The sequence below is a fragment of the Microtus oregoni genome, unplaced genomic scaffold (assembly GCF_018167655.1).
Source record: "Microtus oregoni isolate MIOR12 unplaced genomic scaffold, Mior012 000001F_ref0000356, whole genome shotgun sequence".
NCBI classification, from domain to species: Eukaryota; Metazoa; Chordata; class Mammalia; order Rodentia; family Cricetidae; genus Microtus; species Microtus oregoni.
Genome location: NW_024543060.1, coordinates 78836459 through 78855475, shown reverse-complemented (window position 1 = coordinate 78855475; position 19017 = coordinate 78836459). Strand labels below are relative to the sequence as shown.

Here is a 19017-nt window from a genome sequence, read left to right as displayed (position 1 = left end):
GTGGAGGCTAATTCAAGGTTGAACTAGGGAGATTGGGGTCAGAAGACACAAATCAATCTAAGACATATTAGGACAATTGCTTTCTCTCCTTTAAGAATACATATCCTTAAAAGATTTTATACAAAGCCTTGAGGAAGTGGGGGTAGTGTGATAAGGAATTGCTTCATTTATATGACAAATTCTGTTCACTGAGATTCTAATGTGCTTCCACGCAGAAGAAAACCCTAAAGTACAACACACTTCTGGCATGCTCTCAATTAATCATGAACTCTATTACATTTAATCAATCCAAGATGATTCACAAGGTACTCGAGTGTCTTGATATGCCTCTTGGTCCTGGTTGTGCATATTGAGAATCAATAGAGTACCATAGATACACAGGCTGCAAAATATTGTTCTGAATAAGTCATGGTGTTATTATACATCTTAAAAGTTGCTTTTCTCAGGAAATTGTTTCTAATAGCTTGCTGAAATTTTATTAACTCAAGAGGGAAAGAGAAATATTTGACACTTCAGCCTTATCGGAAAACTTATGCTTGTTTAAACTCACTGATAATAAAATTGGTTCATATTTTGTTTAATGGCACAATTTTCTCCTTGACTGAGAGTCCCTTGAAACAAAGTGTGAGTCTGCTTTATGCCTATATTAGCAATGTCTGGTTATATAAAGTCATTAAGATTTGTCAGTTAAAAGAAAGGAAATTGATAGCATTTATTTACATGATAAGTTGCAAATATTTATCAATTCTTCAAATGATTTCAGCAATTTTAATGATATAATATTCTTCACAAAAAAGAACTAGACATTTTTTCACTACTTATCTCAAACTCTGTCACCATATGTGTGTGTATGTTTGTGTATGTATGTATATATGTATGCATACATATATAAAATCACCATCCATCCTTGTTCTGATTAAGAGTAATGAGTGATCATAAGTACTGTTGAATAACCAAGTATTTTGATATGGTTAAGAAAAAATATAGTCCACATCTTTTGTTTATTCCAAAGGTGGTTAAGGAATTTGGTTAAAATTCATTTTCTCTCTAAGAAATGGGCAAATACGAACAATTACCTAGATAGCTTATATAGTTTATATTCTTTTTAATCATTCTATAAACCCATTGAGAACTAATTCTAATCATGAATCCATCTTAGCCTGAGCTGGGAGTACTGTTTCTCAAAGTTGATCACCATGCTCCTTTTTTGCTGTTAAGGACTGTTGCACCACTGATCAGTGCCAACAACCCTGGTTTACATGGTTACCTATGTTCTAATGCAACCACGCCACTAGAGGGCATGCTGATTAATCTTGATTGTCAACTTGATTGGATTGTAAAATTCAGCTGAGCATCCCTTTACTTGTGTCAGTGAAGTTGTTTCCAGGGAAATATAAAGGGGGAAAGATCCACCCTGAATAAAGACAACACCACACTGTACACTGGGTTAAAGGAAGAAGAAACCCTGCTATACCACACCCTCCTCCCATGATGCATGAAACCATAAGACTGAGATATTCTCTATGCTTATATTACATTACACCCTATACATTTATGTTATTATATACATGTATATATAATATTAAGTACATAAATAATACGTGATGGAGAGGAGGGTTGAATAACACAGTTTAAAAATGGAAAACTTTCTATGTGTCACTACTGGGGAAGAACAATTACTTGAGAATACAAGGAATGTAGGTGGCCTGAAGTAGCCTGTACAAAGGCTTAATTCTAAGACTATACCTCTCCCTATATGATAGAGACTTAAGGGCCACATGCCTGATTCAGAAATGGAAAATACTGTAATTGCTTGAATCTGAAATGCTCCTCATGGCCTCATAGTCTGAGCCTTCTTCCATCTAGTAAGTACATTGAAGAATGCCAGTGCTTGAGGAGGAGGGGCCTTATGGGTGAACACAAACCATTTCATTTGTTTTCTCAGCTTCTGTCTGCCACTCTGAATGCACAGCCATGGTACATTCGCATTACCATAGAATGAGTGATTCCTTAACCATGCCTTTCCCGCTGTGGAAGATTTAATCTTACGAACCCATGAGTCTAAGTAAAATTCCCATTCTTTATGCTGATTCTGTCAGATACTTTGTCTCAGTGATAATGAAGTGTGTACTGATGAAGTGGTTACATTGCCATGATTAATCTAACCATGTGGTTCTTGATCCTATGGAAATGGCTTAAAGAAAGACTGTGAATGAGTTGGGAGATGCATGATAGAAAATCTCTAAAATGTCATAGACAGCATGTAAAAGTCTTTCTTTGTAGAGACTTGAGGGCTAGAAGGCTGATAGAAATGGGATCAGTGAACCTTATTCATGTGGGGTTAGAGATAGAAACATGAATGCTGGGAATTGAGCTAACAGTTATTCATGTAACAAACTTGCAAAGTTGCTATGTATTCCAACAGCATCTTAAAAATATGTGCGAACTAAGTTTAAAAATAATGGCAAACATAACATTTAGGATGATGTCGTATTGTTGTTTGTGGTTATTGCTCACTAAGATCTAAAAGTAAGTTCCCAGAAAAAAAAGAAAGAAAGAAAAACATATAATATAAAAATGTAAAATAGATAAGTTCAGCTTGATAAGGAAAGAAGTTTAAAGACTTAAAAATATAGACAAGTTGAGTGAAGGCACAGCCAGTATAATTGTTAAAATGCCAAACACTATCAAAAAGTTGTTCAGTTTCAACCAAAGACATGAGGAATGGATCCTTCAAATCATAACCCTACCCATTATAGGCTCCAGCTTGAAAAATCTAAACATCTTTGCCAAACATTTATTTTAAAGAAGAGCACCATAAATGAAAGAGATACTGGATTCTCTGCCCCAAAATGAGTTTCTAGGAATGTTTATGTTTATGCCAATTCAATCGCTTAGATACTGAGTGCTGTGCCATAGTCCAAAGAGGTCCAGCTGCATCACAATCAGGTTAGCAGAACTTGGCATCATTTGTGCAGTTGTTTTACAGCAATACAGTCTATAAGAATCACAGGGTTCAGACTCTGCCAAGAAGACTCCACAAAAAAAAAAATATTGAGAAGCAAACAAATACAAAATGACCACAACAAAACCTAGCATTATGGTGAGATAGGTCAGTGTAAATTATGAGTAGATTCTCTGTAAAGAATTCCTGACACGTGGAAGCTTGAGGGTGATTGTTGGGAGTGTCTATGAGGTTCAATGTAGAAAAGTTTAATGGGAGAGAAAAGAACCACCCTGATTGAGGGCAGCGCCATTGATGGGGTGAAGTCTTGAGCAGAATAAAGATTATAAAACAATGTGAGCACCAGGATTTGCCTCTTTTTGTTCTCTGCCTTGGAACAGCAGCCCAGGTTATTAGCTATGCTGCCATGGACTTGCAGCCATGATAGGTGGTGTCTCCTCAAACTGAGATGAACACTTCTTCTCTAGTGTAGCTTTGGTAGGAAACTTGTCACAATAGTCCAAGAAGTCACTAATACCACGGTGAAGCCTTTGGTGCAGTGGAGTCCCCAGGATACTGGAGATACCAAAAATGTTGGTTGCCTGCTGTTCAGAATGGAACTACCCCCAAAGAGAGGACATGGGAGCTGTGAATGGTCTTACATAGAGCTGAAGCAACTGATTCCATGAGCACAGATAATGGCTGCCACCACGTGCCTGGATGTCAGACTTGGGGCCACAGGACTGATGCTTGCTCTGACTGGTTTTGCTTTGATTCAGACTTTCCTTTTATCCCCTTTGTCTTAACCTTAGAATGAGAATATTACTGTCATTATATATATGCACATATGTGTACAGTATGTATATTTGCATATATTTGCATACATACACACACTATATGTGTGTGTGTGTGTGTGTGTGTGTGGTTTCACATCTTGCATTTGTAGTTTTGGGGGTTTTGTTTGTTTTGATTTTGTTTGCTTGCTTTTTACTTTTGAATAGTGATAGGACTGTTACAATGTAAAATAATGACAACATTGGAAATTGGATTAAGTACGTTTTGTGTGACAGTAACTGTGAGCCCTTGTGGCCATGGACTAGAATGTTATCTTTGAAACAACCTTCTTATGCTTTTGCTTTAAGTGATTATTCCTCATTTTGTAACTATTTGTAGTGTGTGTGTGTGTGTGTGTGTGTGTGTTTGTGTGCACGCGTGCTCTCTGTTTGTGAGCATGGGTGCATATATATGGGTATATGCTATTCTGCTGACTCCAGAGCAGCCAGGATGTGAAAGAAAAAAGAGGAACTGACTTCAATAATATCTTCAAGGACACATACTCACAGCCTAACTTCTCCTCACAGGACCCCAATAAAGATTCCTCCACCTCCCAAGAGCACTGTAAGAGATCCAATAAGCTGTAAATGCACGTCCTCTAGGCATCATCCATCCAAAATATACCTGCCACACATAAGCACCCGATGAAATATATATATATTTTACACAGTGTTTACCCTGGATATTCCAGCCAAAGCTGTTGGAAAATAGTTGTCTGTTTTAGCATCTTAATTTATCTTGATTTCAGACTGGTTGTGAGGAAGGAATACTGCCCTTGTGACTTTAAGAATGTTTGATCCACTGTGCCTAACAGAGGCACAGTGCATAACACTTCCAAAAGAGATCATGTCTGGAAGGAAAATACAATATCGAGTTGCTTTCTGTATGCTTGTGTTGCCAACTAGTGATTTTTTTATTTGTTCAGTTTGACTTAAAAAGACCTCAGTACATTTTCCATATACACAACATCATCAATATGGTTCTAAAGAGATGACAAACTATATGGCTGTAATATTATATATCGTTCACAGACAGCACTTTCTATTTCTTCGAGAAATTGTAAAGATCTTATAGTTATCAGAGTGATCACTTGTCTTTCATGAGGTCAAGGATTAATAGGGATCATGAGATGCTACACAATAGTCAATCAAGATCTTATGTAGAGATATGGGTTCAAGTTCATTTCTGCAAAGACACAAAAGGATGCTTTTTACTTAGCTATCAAAGACCAGCCAGACATATTAAGGTTTGGATCTTGAATTCACAGCTTTACACTGTTGCTGAATAATGGCAGGTGAAGTGGTAGATGGTGCATGATGCATTGTCAAATAATAGCAAAGTAGCATTAAGCACACAGATGCAAAGAGGAGTTGTTTAACATAGATGTGTAAAGCATTTTTAAAAAGTAATTCTAGAGTCAGTCTCCTGAAGACATTAAAGAATTAAAAAAAAGGCTGATGTGATGTGAGACTTAAAGGATCAGCTGAAAAAAAAAACCCAACTACTTTGATAGATTATAATGACGTAAAAACTGCAACTATAATACACAGATGTGTATGCATATGGTACACACACACACACACACACACACATCAGTGACTTCTTGGTTAGAGAGAATTAATCTAAGTTAAAGGCATAAAACTGCACTGGACATACAACATAACATATATAATAAAAGCTGTTTAAAAAATCTCACCCTGTCTTGCAAAGATGTTGAAAAATAGGGCAAATGAATCTGGCGATGTAAAATGTTTAGAATAGTTCCTAGTTCAAAATAGTCACCCAGACTGAGTTAGTACTAGTGGTAAATGGGGTAATGGCAGTGTTTCATTTACAATTAAAGTAATGCTAAGCCAACTCGTGGTAACTGGGTTGTTCAGAATACTTTAAATAATCCTCTATCCCAAAGGACTGGTACTGATAAACAAACATTTAAGTTACTATTTCTCAGTGTCTTTCACATAGAAATATCTACGTGTCTGACACTAAGTTTTAAGCACGGTAGATTTTGCATAAATAGGCTATTTCTTTGGTAGAATATAAAGTAATTTTGGGCTGGAGAGATGGCCCAGCAGTTAAGTGCATTGCCTGCTCTTCCAAAGGTCCTGAGTTCAATTCCTGGCAACCACATGGTGGCTCACAGCCATCTGTAATAAGGTCTGGTGCCCTCTTTTGGCCTGCAGGCATACACACAGATAGAATATTGTATACATAATAAATAAATATTAAAAAAGATCACTTAAGAAAACAAAGTAATTTCAACTAGATGGTTTTCACTAAGATATATTTTTTGAATTTTCATGGTATTAATGTCACTGTACTTCATCAAGAAAGAAAAAGAAAGATTATTTGATCAACTTTGACTAGCATGACACAATAAAAAATGCAAAATAGAGGTGAAAAATGACATTTGTATAAGGTTTTACAAAAATAGACATTATAAATCAAATCAAATGGCCTTAATGGAGGAGGAACATGTAAACATAGGAGGCATGGCTGTTCAAAGGACACGATAAGCACAAATGTATAAAACCATCAGATTTTAGTTCTCATCATTTAATATCTTCAAAATATACAAAAAACAGAGTAAGTTGCACTCAAAATCACTGTTCTAAATCATCAAAATAGCACTGGGTCCTTGTCTTCATTATGAGGATCCACATTTCGTTACCTTTTCTCACCCCTTTCAAATTATTTCATGCTTCCCAAAGGTGACAATTACTGACACATACACACAAATAAGTATATCTTTATTATACATTTCCTGAAAAGAAAGAAATGTGAAGTGGCCCAATAATTCCAAGAGTTTTCAAAAAATTTTCTGCACCATAGCAAAGATAACAATAATATAATGAAGTGTAAACAGAAGAGATTTGGGGTAGACTTAAAAGAAAGTGACCGTGAAAATGATTACATACTAAAGGGAGATTCAGGTGCCATTAGTAAATAGATACTCTTATTGAAAATATATCTAGAACTGATTAGATGGATAGTGTGGTTAGCATAGCTCTGTCTCAGTGAGGTAACACTGTTGCAGTCAGTTTTTAGTGCTAACTTTGTATTTTAAAGCAATACACTGTTTTCAAACAAAACAATAACTTATAAAGAGGGTGGCTTCATAAATTATTTATCATGAAATATTTGGGCATTGGCTTAGTTTTCAGATTGAAATGGCGTGTTTTAAGGTGATTTAGATAATTGCTATTTTCTACAGATTTTATTATTCTGAAATAAAGATCACATAATCAGTGATATATATATATATATTTAAAATTTATTCACGTGCTTTACATATTACAAGTAGCTAAAACAAGATCACATTAAATTCCTAAGTGGACAAATAACCAGAGCTGCCATCTTGTGGTTAGCAAGGTAATGGGCAATGCTCTGCTTCAAGATGATGCAGGATGCTGAAATTTACTATTCCAACTGTTCAAAGTAAAACTGGTTAGAACCATTTAAGATTGTTTGAACTGCTATGTTCTGTCTGCAAATAATCACCTGAAGGATATGCTCATCTCTTGCAAAATTAGCATTAACCTAAACCTTATTAATATGTAAGATGAGAGACAGGGTAGGATGGTTTCTCTAGTCTAATTAGCCTCCAGTGCTGATTTGTTTTGATAATATAAATAATTAGTTTAACCACAAAATTGATGTAACAGAAATAATTGTCAGGCAATTAAATACTGCAGTGATTTCAGCTCTCGGGAAATGTATAGCATGTAGGTATGGGTAATAAAACTCAGTGAGATGTCCTTGCTTTAACTACAAAATAACATCAGCTTTTTAAAAAAATAATTTACAGCCTCTATGTTCTTCATAGCATAACATATACACATTATAAATTCACCAAAAGTAAAGACTACATTAATTGCTATAGTGCTTTTCCTTCTTTATATGCTATTATTTTCAAATATTTTATGCTCTTTGGAGTTCAGCAATGCTAGCTGGCCTCCATAGCAGGAATAAATAGTACATAGTTATACAATGTCAATAAGTATATTTTAAAGTGCAAAGTTTATTTTCCTTTGATGAAAACATTTTTCAAAGTATTGAAATAAAATGTTTTTTTACTACAGTGTGTATTAACGCTAAAGTTGTTATTCAAAAAATATCATGTGATTTGTATTTTCCTTGCAGAGAACACACTTATATTACTCCAGATTGCTTGATTAATTTTCACATACGATTAATTATATCCTTGGGTTATCTCAACCCCTCTTTGAGTATAACTATGTAATTATTCAAAAATAAACCATGTTATTTAAGGGCTGGAAGCATGACTTAGCAAATCAGCAGATGTATTGCTCTTGTAGAGGACCCAACTTGATCCCCATCACTCAAGTTAGTCAGCTTACAACTGCCTGTAATTGCAGATCCACTGATAACCATTGCCGTTGCCCTCTTCTGGCTTCTGCGAGCACCATCATATACATTCTCTGACCCACACACAGACATTCAAACAAACACACACACACACACATGCACACAAACAATTTGTTACTCTCTAATAATGAGCTAGAATAAAATTATGCTCTAAATGCTCATTGATTATAGCCTAACATTAAGTATTTCTTCTCTACTTGCTCTTCCCATTACTTCTCCTATTAGTTAAAATACATTCTGCTAATTTTAATTATTCATACAAAACTTAAAATTAAGATACAAAATTATTATTTCACTTAAATGAGTGGTATTTCAAATTTAAATTATTGACTCATTAAGATATTAAACTTTTGAATACATATTCATTAAAAACTACACTTTAAGATTATAAATTTTATGACACAAAACCTGTACCTTGTACTTAGATAATCAATTATAAATGACTCATGTATAGAAAGCAGGTAACTGGCACAAATTGTCAATGGAACACTCATCATATCATATCCTATGTCATATCATATTCATAAGGCTATGGTAAGCTGCACTGGAACACTAGAACAAATGCAAAGCAATGGAAAAATTATCATTTTGCACAATTAATTTTTGTAATATGTATTTATCATAAAAACTAACTGAATGGAATACACACACACATATATATATATATATATATATATCAGAATGTTTTATAAGTGAAGCTGGATATAGTCTAATTTCTTCTAGTTATCTATCTCTGACATTAAATATTTATATCATTAATATTTTATATAAAACATGAAGTATAGGAACATATTTTACTTTATAAGTTATTTTCTCCATGACATATTCTCTTAGCAAATGTAATATTGTAGTCTTATCATTTGTCTACCAGAAATATAGTTGACATTCCCATTGTCCAAATTCATCTTTCTGATTTGTAATTTAATTTTAGTTCACTTTACCCAGCATTCAGATTTTCATCCAAAACCTTGTGATTTTAGGCAGAAGTAAATGAACAGTGTCTTCCTCATTTCTTCAAATATTTCTTGACAAATAGACTTTTTAAAAAAAAATTAAGTTCTTCTCAGGCTTGACTAATATTGAAGTAATAAGGGCCCACCTCTAATCATCTGTATGTAGCACCCCAAGGTGCGCTTACCGGGGAGATTCCAGCCTAGTCCATCCTGGGTCGGAGCTTCATCCCGGGAGCGGGGCATGGCGTCTCTCTCTGAGGCGTCTGCTCCCTAGAGGAGAGCTGTCAAGTCTCTGACCTCACTTCCTCTTCCTCCCAGTATCCTGTTCTGTTTTCTCCTCCCACCTATCTTCTAACCAATAAAATGGGCCAGGGCAGTTCCTTTATTAGCCAATGACCTTCCTCCATCATAATATGATTAAGTCCACAACTATTCTGGAAAGACAACAACTTTGAAGAAAAAAAAAAGATCCCTTATGTGAGTTACTATTATAAATCAAGCTAATTTGACACAGTATGTCTAAGTTGAAATTTAAAGAGTTTAACATCTTTCTTCTCTCATTATTTTTTGAGCACTGAGTTAACTTTCCATTTTAACCTTCATAAACATAACTAAAGTGAATAGTTGATCATTTCCAGGCAATATTATTAATTTTTACCATGTAATACACTTTGGTTTGTATAACAAGTCTACACATTGCCTTATATCATTTTTGCTATGGGTGATAGTCTCACACTAGTTCTTTCTAATAGATGCTAATGGGATCAAATTTTTACAGATTGTAAATTATAGCCTTGGATCTTGAAGTTCATCCAGAACCCAGGCTCTTGAATCACATACAATCTTGAAACACACAATGAGTTAATCCAACAGTCAAAATTGTCAGAATGTAGTAGGAGCGGAGGGCAGTTCTTTCTAGTCGCTGTATACTTTTGGAACTTTTATGGAAGTGATCCAGTAAAATAATTTATTCATTTTGAAAGTGGCCAGTCATTAGAAGTCATATATCCCGGGGCCCATTATTCAGAAAGGAACGAAGCAAGAGGCATGCACAGCACAAGTCAAAGGTAGCATCCTTTTCCTGAAGGTGGATGTGAATGAAGGGAGCCTCCTGGTGTCTGTCCCCAGTGCTGATGATGAGTGTATTTCGCACTGCACAGCTTTTAAAAGGTTAGCCTTGGGATACATCAGTAATGGATTTAGGAGGTGCTTGGTCAATTCTTGCATTTCACAGTGATGCCGCTGACAGCTCCTTTTGGTGAGGAAACCTGGAGTATATTTCAAGGTGATTGTAATTCTGTCCCTCTGGCAGCAATCTACAATAACCAGCTTATGCCATTATCTTCCTCTCCCAATGAGAACTAGCCTGGGGAGAAATAGGGGGCTTTTGTCAAGAAAGTAAAGCATGGATAATTATTCCCCATTTGTGTTGAAAAAATAAGAATACAATATTTTAAAGTAGCTTTCAATTACTTAAGTTGAATTGTCTACAAATCCAGTGACTTGTAAATTACTCATTTGAAAAACCAATATTAATAGCATGCTGTAACGTTATATTTTTCAATATTTCATACTTTAAACTTTGCTGCACAAACCCTGAAGATCTTGTTTAACATTCAGATAGTAAAATAAATGATCATTTTTTCTATTTATATTAGAAAGTTAAAAATACAGTCATATTTCTGGGAAGATTGGCTTTACAGTAATCTACATTATACTTTTTCATAACTTTCATCAATGTAGTTTTGTCATCCTATGAAAGCAATCTAAAGACTCATTTAAAAAATCAAATCCTAAAATGCGATCATTCTAGTCATTCCCTTAGTTCCTCCAGTTAATCATCTTAAAAATTAACATTAAAAAAATAAATGTACTTGAAGAAAAATTGCCTAACATATCCTAAGTAATTAACTAGTTCAATAAGTCTTAGCCTACATGGAGCGCAATATTTTTGTATGCCATCACCCAATAACTTATTCGGACCTCCCATTCTTTTTTGAACAGAAATTGCAGCGAGAGAGAAGCATTTCGATTTTCAGCTGACAGTTTAGGGTTAAGATATGATTCCAGGTAACAGAAGCCAATGAGAGTACACCCAGTTGATGTTTGTGACATCATCTTCCAGTCGGAGTACACAGAACAGCTGAGGCAGCGTTCAGTTTCAGCCCGAGTGCCATTATGATGGATGTTTACATGTCTTCATTGAGAGCCAATTATCTTGCTTTTGTGTGAAGCCCAAGGATCACTCATGCTGCCAGGCTGCACAGAGCGCTGCTGGATCTTGCTGAACGAATTGTTTTCTCTGTCTCGGATAAGACCCTGTTCCGTTTACCTTCTCATTCGAAAGAGAGGTGGATGTGTCTAACGGAGGGAAGAGTGCAAGGGGCTGAGAGCTGAGAGCAGCGTTCCTATCCGGTAAGCTTTTAATCAGAGCAATGTTTAGCGTGGTTAAAAAGGAGGCTCAAATGTAGCTAAAGGGACGGGAAAAAAAAGCTGCTGGTGTGTACCTCGCAAACTAATCCGTAGTAGAAAATGGAAAGCAGGTATTTCAGCTTTGCCCTAGAAAACGGAAAGTAAGTGATACCATTGGACTGCTATCTTTTAAATGTTCTAAATACTTTTGTGTATGGATAACATTCGGCTCATTTCTTCATATTTTGCTATTAATGGTAAAGAGGGACTGAAATGGTCAAAGTAATAGGGCCACGTATGTAAAATGAGCTCAAGTACCTAATTGTTAAATGACAGTTCTTTGGGACAGTTTTTCTAAACTTGTGCCTGGCCAGCAAATACAGAATTTACCAAGTGAGCACAAGGCTTCAGTTTTGTAATGAACTTGGGTCCCTTTCCATGCAAACCTACTCTTTTAACTCAAAGAAATGGTAATAGCAAATAATTTTTTGTTTTGTTTTGTTTTGTTTTTTTTTTTCGAGACAGAGTTTCTCTGTAGCTTTGGAGCCTATCCTGGATCTAACACTTGTAGACCAGGCTAGCCATAACTCACATAATTTAAGGAACAGTGTGGGGTATTTTCCCCTGGTATGAAGTTTATTGTACTAACTGCTTTGGGGTGTATAGGTAATCCCATATTTATGCATCTGAGATTCGTGAAGACCTTCAATGTTGTGATCATTTCTCAGTACTGATATTTTCATCTGAGGATCCTTTTCATGTTGTATCAAGCTAACTATGTTTACAGTCGCTGAACTGCTCTGGATATAGGTGATTGAATCTGATAGGGATCTTAAAAAATATGCTGAAAGCTTTTAATTGATTAAGAATGTCCTTAATGTAGCAAAAGAATTAAAAAATGAATACATTTAACTTTTCGAATGATGTCTGCTTTAATGGTGTAAGGTAGCAGATTATTAATTGATTGAAAGGTGTTCTTTATGAGATAAAGGCTAAAAAAAAACTGTGTGACTGAATTTAACATGCTTTTAATTTGGAAAGCTCTCTGTCACCCTAGAGTAATAAAGTTTTGAATAATGATCACTCCATGTGGCTTTGACGCTCTTTTGCTCTTCAGATTTATTTTTATTCTTTTTTTTTTTTAGCATCAAGTATCTAGCCTGTCTTTTCAAACCAGTGATGTTAATAATTAGAAATCAGGATCAGAGGTATTCAGGTGGTGCTGAAAGACAGCAGGGGGTCGCAGTAATGTCTCACTCTGTCTTCTACTAGCCTGGTCCTGTTTGGCAGTTCTTGCCATCACTGTTGTTCGATTTGTCTCTTTCATTCTATTCATTCCTGAACAAATCCGAGCTTAGAGTGTCCAATACCTATTAATGCTATCTAAAGAATGGGGCTTTTTGTCTCAGTCAAGACAATGTGGAATCAATCAAACTTCAAAAAGTTTTCAAGTGTGCTTTGGGGATTCATCTTTCTCCGAGAAAAATCTATATTTGTATATACTGTGAATTCCAAAATCACTGGATTTGAAAAGACTCAAAATTAGGATTATAAATGTTTTGTACTGTGAATTCAGAGAAAAAGAATACCTTGCTTGGAATTGAGGTTTGCCTTCATTTATTTTGCCTTTAGAACTTTCAAACAGAATCAAATGACCCATGAGTATAGACACGATCCATCTTGACTAAGAGAAAGTATTAGTTTCCTAATAATTAATTCTCTAAAAAAAACTATTTGTATCAGTCTATCCACAATTGATAGGCTCTTACTCAGTGGGCAGTCTAGAAATTGCAGTTGTATTTTGCTGTGTATGACAGTGTATTTATCTCTGTTTCAGCCTCTCTAAAAACACATGCACTTGTACTAGCTGTGATTAATATAAATACCTTATCTCCTGGTTTCTCTTTAGCAAGTCTATGCCACGTGTATACATAGGATGTGATTTTTCCAGTTGACAAACTTCAATAACTGGAACCTTTAGCTTTTATTTTCCTTTTCTCTTAAAAGAACATACCAATACCTTTTGCTTTATACTTCTGAGGAAAGTCTCCCCACGCAATTTACATAGATGAAAAATGCTCTGTATTCTACAGATTTCACTAGTGATATCTAATGTACAAATACTGTTGTGTCTGAGTTTGGTACTTTATCCTTTTGAGTGTGTTTCTCTATTATCTCATAATGTTCTTTGTATTTGGCACACCAAGTTAACAGTCAGAAAGGTCTTTCTTAAGAAGAGCAAGGAGGCATGGTGATGAACAGGTCCTTATAGGATTCTGTGTGGTTCTCTGTGTTTCTCAGAGAAATGGGGAGAGAAGCCATCACACTTGAAAATTGTTTTTCTCATGATGATTTCTCCTCCCTCCCTCCCTCTCTCTCTCTCTCTCTCTCTCTTTCTCTCTCTCTCGCCAGTGTTCAATCTCTCTTACGCTTTCATGCAGGTCTCTTCCTCAGCTGTCTAGAATGTATAAGACCATTTAGTTTTCTAACTTCTCAGTTCACGCACTCAAATTTACCATATGTTTAAAGCTTTCTAGCTAACATTCTACTGAGGCAAAGTGGAGTTACTCTGTTGATATCTTAGTTTGAGATTTATTATTTTTATAATAATTATGTGTATCTTGCAATTTGACTTGTGTTTTGATGGACAAAACCATTCATTTCTAGTAGCTGTTCTGTGATAAAAAATGTGTGTGCTATAATACATTGAAGGAAACAGGGACTTGTAATTTATATTAGGAATTGTAACTTAATCTCAGAGCTCATCCGTTCAGTAAACTAATGGTAGAGGGGGAAGGGCTCAGAAACAGATTTGTAAATGTCAGTACAATCAATCAATCAATCAATCAATCAATTCATCTCTCTTTTCACATATTTAGGCACTTACCTGTTAACTCATCAATTGCCTACTCTATGCCAAGGACATGTCTATGTGCTTAGTACGTACAACTCAGAGTATAGAACATGTCATATTTTTCTTTCCTTTAATCTGGTAAGGTTTTGTATTTAAATTCCAAAACTTGTAGCATTTACATGAATGTATGGTGAAGAAAACTTAGAGCTGTTTAGAAAATGAGACACCAAAGTTGAGGGATGGCTTCACTTATGTTTTTGATCTTTCCATTTAAGTTCTAAGATCATGGAATCCAAATAAATTTTCGCATCTTTTGTATTCGGATTTGGAAAAGAATCCCCCAATGACTTTACAATAGAAACTTGACTCTCAATGTTCTAATTGCATTTTTGCAAAATTAAAATATTTAACCTAAATAATATAATCATCAAGCATATTAGACTTTGTTTTTCTGTATTTTTAATGTAACCACAAGCTAACTATGTTTGTTTTTATTGTATTTTTTAATAAAAGAGTCCTTAGCTATTAAATGCATTGGGTTAATCCTTCTCTTTTAGTACAGTTCAGTCACACAGACGACAATAAATGAGTTGGGGAACTTTTTACTTGCATTAATAAAAAAGTATCTTTCAAGTAATAGTAATATATCTAGACAAGCAAACAAAGCAATATATGACTTAATATCTACTTTTTCAGTAGTGAGAGAGAATTCTATTACTATTAGTTCTTAAGATAATTTAAGTCAACTGTAATATTTAGTAGCTATCAATTTTTTTTCCGAATTTAAAGGAGAATTGTGAAAGGCAACTCCATGAGAAACATCACCCTATACAAACAACTGATCAGTTCAAGAAATGTGTTGGATGGAATCATTCATTTAGCTACTGAAGTTTTTCTAAAGATATACCTATAAATTGTGAAATAATTCAAGCTTATTGATCAACCACAAAACATTTAACATTTGGTAAATAGCTCATTTTTCAAAATAGGAAACCTTAATATACTGTCTTTACTAGAGTCCCTATATGAAATAAAGATAGAATGGAATAACAAGGGAAATCAATCACTAATAGTATCATTTTAATCTGATTCTCCTTCTAGATGGAGAATCATAGAAATCGCACTGCATTTTGAGAATTGAACAATTGATGAAGACTGTCTCTCTTCAGTTTCAAAGAGAGTTACCATGAGACATTTGGAAGGAGAACATACAAGGCAGAGACATTACTCGGTATATGCTTTGCCAAGAAGTTTTAGAAGGCACTAGGCCTTGGAATGAGCTATCTTCACCTAATGGAATTTCCAAATTTATTTTTATAATGTTTGTGATGAAGACAACATAAATTGAGGTCAAAGTGCTTTTAGTGTCAAATTCTCCCGAAAAGAGAGAATTAGCTATTTTATGTGTTATTGATTTCTTTAGCTAGGAGTTGCGCAAGGTGACAAGGTCATCTTGGCCACTGTAGTCATAAAGTCTCGTTCGACTGATGTGCCAGGGCATACAGCAAAAGATGGAATTGTATGCCCACGGTCCTGGGTCAATGTGGAAAATAAGTTGTTCCTCATACTGAGTATAAGTATTCTTATGGCAAGTTAATCATATGAAACACCGAGCCAAACTCTGAGGGCTAGCAGAATAAAATCTGCCCTGGTTGACAGGGGTTTAGTAGAAAATTAGGTGCCACAAACTTTCCTCAGTTTGCAATACAGGAGACAATCTAATCAGGTTAGCAAAGCATTCTCAGCAAGTCAAGAAATCAGCATGTGTGTTCACACCCTCTCCTTTGCATGCACTGGGGGTAAGAATAGTTTCTGCCGCCAGATGATGTGAGTAAAATTTCTTCTCTTGCACATTTATATCCTTTATATCTTCGCATAAAAAGAACAATAAAACTGCCTTCTACTGGGGTTGTTCTGAAAATTGTGTGGTCTTCAAATTGTGTGCACTAATCTTGTAAAAGCTGAGGACCACAGTTGTATGCAGTAAATGATCAATTAGATTTGCCTCTTGATGGTAATTTTTATTGTGAGTGCTTGCTTGGTAGAATATGTGTATGTGTTGTGTGTCTGTATGTTTGTGTGTTTGCCTGTGTGTGTGTATTTGACTCTTTGTGTGTGGGGAGGTGCAGTGTTTACTAGAAGGCCTTTAGCAGTGATATTTGCAATCCTGTAACTCTGCTAAAGTAAAGTGAGCCCTGCTATTTAAACTAATACGAATAAGGGCACTGAAAAGAGTGGTTTTAGTGAACGACAGTAGTAAATGGAAGCTTACTCCTTACTCTGATATGACTCTTAAATTTGCAGCTCAAAATCTAAACTTTCATCATATAGTATGTCATATACACATAAAATTTGAATGTCTGAATCAGTTTCCACCTGAATTTACTCTACTCTGATTATTTTATTTAATTTACACTGTTCTAACTTTCAATAGCATATTAGCTCATGTAGGTGATGAGGTGAATGAAATCAAGCTGAATTCCTTTTTTAACTCAAGCAATTCAATGTGTTGAAAAAGTACTTGGGGAACATAAACAATGAGTATATTAATTTTTATTGAAAAACCGGAAGAGCTTAAAAAAACAAACTAGCACTTTAAAACAAGTACAAAAATTGTTACAGATAATGCACAGAGTTTATGTAGAGGGGCCTCTAATAAATACAAAGTCAAAAGTATAAGGAAAATTCACAGCAAGTTCAAAGAAAGACAGCTAATTTAGCATGAAGCAAGGAAGGCATGAATGAGTATTAAAAATTAATGTTCATCTATGAGAATAGGTGTTGCTTGCAAAACATGGTTCTGTGTAACTGGTTACACCAGGCCACAAGTGATTCCTTGGCTAGAAAGCTGTTAGGCCATTTGAACTCAAAATGCAATAGATGATTTACAATGAGATAACTTTCTGTAGTCTGGAAATAATGGGAAATGTTCCCTAAATGAGCACAGATGAAGTATTGTCTTGGACTATGTAACCTAATCTGACATAGAGGAACAGGAGAGGCCCAGCAACCACTCTTTTGCATTGCAACTAATGTTATTAGAAGTTGCGTCACATAAATTCATGTTAAAAGGTGGGTCATAGCCAGTAAAACAGCTAAACACACAAGCAAAGAGAGGAATGAAGCTTTCTTTCTGTCACTGTGATAAACAACATGATAGAAAGCAACTTGGGAGGAAGGGGTTTATTTGGCCTCTAGATTACAATCCATCAGCAGCAGAGCCAAGGGCAGAAGCTCAGAAGATGGACCTGGACGTAGGTACTAAAGAGATCATTGAGCAGTGATGCTAACTTTCTTGTTTCCAGTGATTGCTTTTTTTGCTTTATTGGATAGCCTAGGGCTCAGGGTAGCCACCTTCCACAGTGGGACAGATCTTTCCACATCAATCATAAGTTAAAACAATGCCTACAGAACAGTCTTGTGGACACAATTCCTCAATTAACATTCTCTTTTCCCACTTGATTCTAGTTTACATCAGATGACAAGAACTAGCTAGCATGCTCACTTTTCTTTTCAGGGTCATATTTTTATTAAGATGCATTAATAAGGAAAACACAAATTAATTCCGGGTGGGGGTGGGGACAGAGATTCTAAACTCTTTTTAGAAAATTCCATTCTGAGTTTTTTCATTTATACACTAAGGTGAGATTCAAATACAGAAAAATATTTGACACCAAGCAGGAGGAAACAATGAGACATGATATATAGCCAACCATGCTCACAGTGTTTTAGTCACTGTAGAGGACAAGTGTAGGCAGAACAACAGGTGGGATGGCGTTGTATTAATAAAATTGATGTACTAGTAGATAGGAGAGGATCTTACAGGTTTGATCATGGAAAATCCAGATCATTGAATCTTTGGGTATTTCTAATTTCATTTGGCTTGTTGTTGTTATAAATGCTTGTATGTGGTGGATATTTATTTTCAGATATGAGCATGTGGAGACCAGAGGTTGACCTCCTGTCAATTTTCTTTCTCTACCGCACTTAACTTTATTAGAATTACTATTTTTATTTTTATAAGCTTTACCATTTAAAACCTTACAACTAAATAAAAAAAATTAGACATCACCCATCAAATTAAACAAATCCACAGTCTATGCAATTCAGTAGAATTCCATAGATTACAAACTAACATTTGGAATGGGAGATGCACCACTTCTACAGTCAACGTTACACATTTATTATCAGTATCTTATGCATTTACTCACCATGAACACCATAAAACTAAAACTAAGAAAATAATTAGCTTGATATCCTCTTTTATGACTCAACTGTAGTGAGCCGGACAAGATCGCCATTACAAGATGGTGCTGACATCCTGTCTTGTTGGAAATAAACAACTCCATATTTGGCTAAGCCTTTGAGAGCTGCCTGTCCCCTGCTTCCTGCATTCGCTGTGGATAAGGGTCCCTGGGCCTACCCTGATGCAGTCTGGTGTCAGCTGTTGTGTGCCATTTCCATATATAAGCAGCTGCCTTAGGGCGCTCAGGCCCCCTTCGCTTCACGTGCTCTCTCTCAACCAAGGTCACTCCAATAAAGCGTGATCTGAGAAGAATCCTCGTGTGGTGGTTGTTCTTTCTCGCTGGTCGAGAAGTCCGCCGCACTCAACCTCTTACCTGACTCACATG

At 35.5% G+C, this 19017-nt stretch overlaps 1 protein-coding gene across 3 annotated transcripts in view; it reads left to right on the top strand.

The window, feature by feature from the left end:
* Nucleotides 1-19017, top strand: part of Mgat4c (MGAT4 family member C) — a 497836-nt gene that overhangs the window by 321708 nt on the left and 157111 nt on the right. The window contains exon 1 of one of the 3 annotated variants that reach the window (XM_041674793.1): nucleotides 11324-11535. The exons of the other annotated variants lie outside the window; for them this stretch is intronic. The gene's annotated coding sequence lies outside the window, so the exon portion shown is untranslated. Of the gene's footprint in view, nucleotides 1-11323; nucleotides 11536-19017 lie in introns of those variants that run through there. 3 annotated transcript variants of the gene reach the window in all.